Genomic DNA, 8,223 nt, shown 5'->3' on the forward strand with positions numbered 1-8,223 from the left:
CCATTCTGATGCTGCCAATTGGTCCAGTGGTGAGAATCTTTGTCTCCTTGACATTGAGCCTCAATCCATACTGAAGATAGGTTACACTGTATAATAAAATTCCCAAAGGTGAGACATATTGGTATGAATCTACTGGAGGGGAAAATATAAGGGAGAGTTATGGTGAGACAAGAAGCTTGAAAGATGAGCAGAAAAAGCCCTTATACATTATGTAAACTAGAGTTTACTCTGAGAACAACAACTGTTGTTATGTGCTGTTGAGTAGAGTTGATTCATAAGTTAACACTCCTGAGGGTTTTCAGAGGCAGTAAAGCACACAGGAGGAGAGTGTCCATCCTTCTTCCACGGAGCAGCTGGTAGATTAGAACCTTGTGTCTCTGGGATTGCAGCACAGCTTCTTACTAGTAGGCCACCAGAGATCCATGAGGGCAATAGAGAGCCACAGAAAATTTTCAACAAAGAAGCAGTATGATCACATCTGTGCATCTGAAAGACCATTCTGGCAGCAGCCTATAGAAGAGATTGGTAGGCAATAAGAACAAAAGCAGAGAAGTGAGTTAGGAAGTTGTCCTAATAATTGAAAAGAGACATCCTGGTCCAGAGAAATCCTAGTCCAATGGGTATAAAGAATGGATGGATTGTGGTAGTAATTGAGCATATTTGATGATTACTTGAACATGAGGTGAGAGCGTAGAAGATAGTGTCACTCACTAAGACAGAATATGAAAATGAAGAGCAGCATTTAGAGGAAATATTGTGAAACAGTCTAGTGAAACCAAAAAGGTATTTAAAAAACTGGGTTTAGCGAATGATCTTAACTGGAGATGAGAGATATGTCAAATCATTAATATAAAGATGGTGCTTGAAACAGTGACTGTGGATTATCTAGGGAGACTGCAAAGTGTAAGAACAGAAGCAGCGCCATGCTGTTAAGTATGTAACAATCATTTCTTTAACAAAAGAAGTCCTGATTTGTAGCAATGGTGCTTTCTGTGGCATAACTATTCCCATCTTGATCAATTTCAAAGTGCAGCTTTTCATCATAGAACACAAAATCATGAGAATATGTACTTGATTCTTGTGAAAGGTACAGGCCACCTCTAGTACATCACCAAATAAAAGATAGTCTTATATGTAACTCTCTCTTGGACATAATAAGAAATCTCAAAGAAGGAATTATGGAAAGAAAAGATATCAAGGGGTTGATGACTGGTAGTATAAAATGAAGCTCCTCAAAAAAATAAAATCTGAAAAGTGTCCATTAGAGTTAGTATCAAGAAAGTTATCTTTATATTATGTTGTTATATTACAGTCCAGATCAACTCATAGCTGACCCTCCAGCAAGATTTCAGAGGCAGTAAATCACACAGGAAGAGATTACACATCTTTCTTCCATGGAGCAGCTCGCAGATTAGAACTGTATGCCTTTGGGTTGGGAGTGCAGCTCCTTACCACTAAACCAACAGAGCCTGCAAAGCAGGTTGTTTTTGTTGTTGTTGTTGATTACCTTCGAGTAGAGCATGCCTCATAGCAACCCTACGAACAAAAGACCTGGTTTGTTGTTGTTGTTGTTATGTGCCGTCGAGTCACTTGTGATTCATAGCGACCCTATGTACAACAGCCCTAAACCCTGCTCTATCCTGTGCCAGTCGCACTGCCTCTGACATACCCATCCCGATTACCCCAGTCACTGAATCAATCCACCTCATAGAGGGTCTTCCCCTCCTACGCCGTCCCTGCACCCTCCCAAGCATGATGTCCCTCTCCAAGGACCTATCCTTCATCATGTCCAAAGTATGTCAGACGAAGCCCCAGAATCCTTGCCTCCCAGGAGAAGCCTGGTTTAACCCTCTCTAGGATGAATCTGTTAGTTTTCTTGGCAGTCCATGGTACATTCAATACTTTTCTCCAGCACCACAGCTCAAAGGCATCAATTCTCCTTCTATCCTCCCTAGTCATTGTCCAACTCTTGGATGCATAACAAGTACTAGAAGGGTAAGTAAAAGCTGGTATTGAATACCACCATTTTCATTACTTTGGGGCACAAAAAACATGCAATATTATTTTCTGTTAGAAAATAGGATCAAGCCAATCATTCAAAATCACTAATTTTCACTTCTCCCCATTCCTCACCAACCCCTTCCATACACACATAATGTCTAGGTTTCCGTACTTCACTACCTCTGATGGTGAGCCTCAGATGAAGTAGTAAGTTTTCTCAAGGGGTATAGAAAAGTGTATATAGAAGTGTGTTTATTGTTCTTGTTGTTGTTATGTGCCATTGAATCAACTGTGGCTCATATCAACCCAATAAACCATAGATCTGACCTTTGCCCTATCCTGTACAACCTTCCTCATCTCTGACATGCTATAACTCATTGTTACAGTCACTGTATCAATCCATCACATTGAAAGGCTTCCTCTTTCTCTGACCCCCCCCCCTTTCCCAGCATAATGTCTTTTTTAAAGGACTGGCCCCAACTACCAACATGCCCAAAGTATCCTCCTAGACAGATTTGTTTGTTCTTTTGGAAGTCTACAGGATATTCAGTATTCTTCTGAAACATCACAATTCAAAGCATTTATTCTTCTCAGCATTTCCTTATTTATAGTTCAACTTTTAAAAGCATAGGAAGCAACTGAAAATACCATATCATAGATTAGGTGCACCTTAGTCTTTTAAACTATTATTGCTCTTTAGCACTTGGGAGAGATCCTTGACAGCAGATTTTTTTTAATGTGTGTGTGTGTGTGTGTGTGTGTACTGTCAAATCAGATCTGACTGGTACAGGAGGAGATTGCCCCTCTTTCTCCAGCAGAGCACCTGGTGGATTCAAACCACATATCTCTGGGATTGTAATGCAGCTTCTTGCCACTAGGCCACCAGAGCTCCCCTGACGGCAGATTTTTAAAAAAATATCTTGTTGTTAGGTGAGCTCTGGTAGCCTATTGGCAAGAAACTGTACTTCACTCCCAGAGGTCTATGATTCAAATCCACCAGATGCTCTGCTGCAGCAGGAGGGACAATCTCCTCCTGTACCAGTCAGATCTGATTTGACAGTATACACACACACACACACACACACACACACACACTAATAAATTTGTTTTAAAAAATCTTGTTGTTGTTGTTGTTGTTTCTGTGTACCATCGAGTCAGAATCAACCCATAGTTGACCCTATAGCAGGTTTCCAGAGGCAGTTAATCACATGGAGGGAGATTGCCCATTCTTTTCCCTCAGAGCACTTGGTGGACCCCATGCATTTGGGATTGCAACGTAGCATCTTGCCACTAGGTCACCACAGCTGCCAACAATGGATTTCTTGGCTACTGCTAACATGGATGTTAATTGTGAATGCAAGTAAAATTAAATAATTGATAACTTTAACTTTTCTCCCATTGTTTTTATTTCAATTTATTAAAATTTTCTCCAGTGTTGCATTTTAGACCAGTGGTGAAGATTTTTACTTTATTTATTTTATTAATTTTAATGAACATTTACAGAGATTTTTCATTTCCATTCATCCATTGTTGCACTTTTCTCCCTGCCCAGAAAAATTCTTTCTTTGGTATACAATCCCTCCACACCCTTCTCACTGTCCCAAGTACACTCCACTATGCAACCTTAATTCTGGACTCTTGTGATAACCGTAATACCCTATCATATATTGCTTTTAAATTATTCTCTCCCTCATCTGTTTCAATGCAGTATACATGATTTATCCAGTTTTTCTCAGTCTTACCCAAACCCTGATGTCAATCCCATCTACAAGAGTGGTATGCAGTATTTGTCCTTTTGTGACTGAGATATTTCACTCAGTATAATGTCCTCCAGTGTCACCCATTTGGAATAATATTGCATGAGTTCCTTGTTTATCAATGCAGCATAGTATTCCATTGTGTGAATATACCACAGCTTCTCTATCCATTCATTTGTTGATGGGCACCTGAGTTGTTTCCAACTCCTTGCTATTGTTGAACAAAGCCACAATAAACATGGGTGTGCATATATCTGCTTGGATGTCGCTATGGTCTCTTTAGGGTATATTCCCAGTGTTGGAATTACTGGGTCAAATGGTATCTCTATTTACAACTTTTTTTTTCAACTTTTTGAGAAAGCTCCACACCACTTTGCACAGTGGTTGCACCATTTTACACTTGCACAAACAGTGAATAAGGGTTCCAGTTTCTCCACAACCTCGCTAACATTTGTTGCTTGCTACTTTTTGAATGTTGAAACATAGTCCACATTGAAGAGTATAGTATTTTACCTTCTTTAATAAGAGCTTCAGATCTTCCTCACTTTCTTCAGACAAGGTATTTGTGTGTGAAAGATTACATCCGAAGTCCTGGTAGTCTAGTGTGTAGGGATTTGCACTGCTAACTGAAAGGTACATGGTTTGAATACACTAGCTACTCTCAGAGGGGAAGATGGACAATCTCTTCCTCTGTGATTTACTGTCTCTGAAAATGCGCTAAAGAGTGAGTGAGCTATGAGTCAGTTCCAACTTGATGGGACATAACAACAAGAAGTTGTGCTACTGTCAACTTGATTAAATACAATTCCCAGAATCCCCTTCCTTGTGGGTTCCAACTTAAAAATTAGCCACAAAAACAAGTGAAGTAAAATTTGGAAGACAGAAAAGAATCAGTAACCATTACCCTCAAGAGGGGTCTGCAGTATCTTTATGATATACAATGATAGCAGACTTAGGGGCTCTTGGCAGGCTCCCGCGCATCCTCATTCTTTCAATATGTATCCATTTCATCTTCCCAATTATTAATCTTAAATCTGATAGCAACCCCAGGCAAAGTACCAGATGTGTGGATACAGGTTCACAGAGGAAACTACTCATAAGCTTGCCCTTGTGGTCCCACTTCAGTGCCTGAATGCACATGGCTTCTCAGATTTCTCTCTAGCTTACCTTGACTACCTTTTCTGATGCTTCATGGACACATGAAAATTACTCTTCTATTGATTCTTAAGCCTCCTATCAGACTTCAGCTTCCCCAGGTTCCCTGGCATTTGTGTTATATCTGTAATTCCTAAAACAGGTCCTTTTATTTCCATAATACAGTTGATGGCTCTGCCTCCCTGACTGGTAGTAGGGGTGAAGAAAAAGCAAAAATATGTGACTGGGATAAATAATAAGTAAAAAATGGAAAACTTCACAAAATCCAGAAAAACAGTAAAGGAGTAATAAGTAGAGGATGGGAAGTTGACAAAAACTTGAATTGCAAGCTGGAAATGGTGATTTGCTCTAGAATGGTGAAACAATTGACAAAACTATGACTTCTGGTCATTTGGAGGAGAGACGATGCAAACAAGGAACTTTCGGATCTAGCTACTATGATTTCCAGGCAGAATATTGAAAGCACCAGTTGCTTTATCCTAGCTGCGTATGATAAAGTACTACACCAGAGAGGAAGGCTTATGAGAAAATTGTAGTTTGCAGGTAAAATTTACAGGAAACAGAAAATCCAGGACTTATAGTGAAAAACAAAATTTCTTCATATTTCAAACTACCTAGGCAGCAAAAGATTCTTAAGGAAAAAAATTTAAAAAGCTTCAGGAATTAAGATCAAATTAAATATTTGGCTACAAAACCTTTTGCTAAGACTTCAGATACAAAAAAGTTAGGCCTTAGGAGATCCTCTCAGACAAAAGGGCTCCAAGGAATCTTGAGGAGCTGGTTCCAAGTAAACCTAATCAAAAATAGCTGTAAATAAGTTTGAGAGTGGGACGAGACGGCTGGTGAAACAGACTATGAATCTGTTGCACAGAAATCCCACGAAGGATTTTTTAAAAAATGCAAATCGAAAGGGACTGACATTGTTTAAACATAAAGTAGCACTCGGGGACTGAAGTTTTATGAGTGGAAAGCAGACTGAAGAACCTCCTCAGCTATAAACCAAGCCATTTCTTATGAAAGAGAAATGGTATCTCAGAGAATACAGCCAATATCCCTAAGGGTGGAGATAAGAGCCACAAAAACCAAAAGTTTAGGGAGTCACTTCCCTGAAGAAGAATCAAGGAGCATTTTCTGCCCCAAGAGTAAATGCAGCTGGCTACATGAGCCCAGCTGGATATCAGAATCATTATGAACTAATACTTCCTATTCTTCCCCTTTAAGGATGTTAAGTGTCCTTGTATGTATAGTAAGTGTGTGGGGAGAGATAATAAGACTTTTTAATACACAGATCCTTGGATTAAAAATAGTCCCACCTTCAGTGGATACTGGTGATTGTTGCACAATATGATTAATATAATTGATGTCGCTAATTTGTACATATTAAAAATAATCAGTCTGTGAATATTGTGTTGTACATATTGCTTATAACAAAAAACCAGTTTTCATACCTAAAGATAAGTCATATTCTTATTATTAAAAACTGATGCAGATTAAAAGATAATGGACTTCAAGTCTGATACAGTAATTGGGCTTGGACATTTAGGAATCTTGGGATGTGGCTAAGCATATTTTGCTTTGGAAAACTGTTAATTTGTAAATAAAGGTTAGGCTGATAGAATTAAAAATAAAAATAAGCACCAAACCTAAGTTCTCAAATTCTTTTACTTTTTTTTTAAGTTCTCAAATTCTAATTGTTGCATGCATGCTCCAGTTCCTCATATGAATCAGAGTCCATTTCCCTACCCTTTGAATCTGAATTTGGTCATACCTTAGCATAGGGTCAGAAAAATGTTGATGCCCTGGGGCCTCCCTCTGTTGCTGCTGGGAACCCTGCACCCACCATGTAAAGAAGTCCAGGTCAGCCTCCTGAAAGATGAGAGATCTTTAAGAAGAAAGACCCCCCTCAAAAAAAAAAAAAAAAGAAGAAGAAGAAGAAAGACCCAGCCAGTCCAGCTCAAATCAGCTAAGGCTCCAGGCATACACAGGATCTCTTCCTAGGACATTCAACCTAGTCAATCTGGTTCAGATCAGATGTACAGCTCAACTCAGTGATTATGAGAAAAAATATGTGGGGTTTTGTTCAAGGCATTAGTTACTGAATAGAAGCTAACTGACAAAAGGTGATTTTATTTTAAAATACCTGAGAAATGCTTCCAAATTTAGTTTATAGAATCAGCTTTGTTAAATGTCCAGCAGAGCATACAAATATTCCTGCTTACTCAAGAATTTGTCATAATTGTCAATTATGTCCCCATTGAAAAACACTAGAACCATGCTTGAGCTTGCCATACCTTCAAGAAAAGAATTAAATAGAATTACTAGTTAGTAAGTACCTTATCTCTACACTCAGATGTATAATCTATTTAGCCCTGTGGATTATTACATACCTTCTGACCCAATTTTCTTTAAGCTTTTTTTTTCTCTTATTAAAAAAAAAAGTACCTTATCTCTGTCATTAAGTATCAGTGGCCTAGTGGATTGCACTGCCCATTCAGAGATAGGTGGTTTTGAAACCACCAGCTGTTCCAAGTAAGAATGATGAGAAATTTCTTCCCATGTGATTTATAGCCTCTGAAAGCCTCCTGGAATGTCAGTTATTGTTTCCAACTTTGGACATTGAGATTTTTTTTCTGTTAGGTATCTTACATTCTCTATTTCATTGATTCTTTACATATAGACATCTTTTATTTCTATTTCTATCTTGTATGGTTTGTCCCACTTACTAAATAAGAAAATGGAGGCTCAGGTTAACTCCATTGTTCCACATCCCATAGCTAATTAGGAACTTGAACAGGTCTGCCAAACAGCATCTGAGAGTGGCCTTCCCCGATCCTTTAATCTAAGGTACCCTTCACACCCAGTGTCATCATGTTTGTTATATTACTTTTCTTTTTTCATCATGACATATATCTCTGTTTTAAATTAAAGTCTAAACAACTCATATCTACTGTCTATTGGGTAGTAAATAGACTGTAGAAACTGCTGGTGGATTCAAACAGTTGGTCTTTTGGTATGTTGCCCACTAGGCCACTAGGAGTAACTTTCAAACTGGAAATTAAAAACCCTCATCTTCACTGCCAAAAAGTTGGTTCCAACATATATTGACCCTCCACCAGTTTCTGAGGCTGTTAATCCCAATAGGACACTGCCCCTGTTTCTCCTACATAGCAGCTGTTGGATTCCAATGGTAAAGACACCAGCCTTTGGGTTAGCAACTCTCCATGGACTATGCCACTGCATGTTTATTACTTGTGAGAAATCATCTACCAGAATGAAAGTTCCATAAGAGCAGAGACTTTGTTAAGTCTAT

The sequence above is a fragment of the Elephantulus edwardii genome, unplaced genomic scaffold, assembly GCF_000299155.1.
Source record: "Elephantulus edwardii isolate Elephantulus edwardi_28Jun2011 unplaced genomic scaffold, EleEdw1.0 scaffold00054, whole genome shotgun sequence".
NCBI classification, from domain to species: Eukaryota; Metazoa; Chordata; class Mammalia; order Macroscelidea; family Macroscelididae; genus Elephantulus; species Elephantulus edwardii.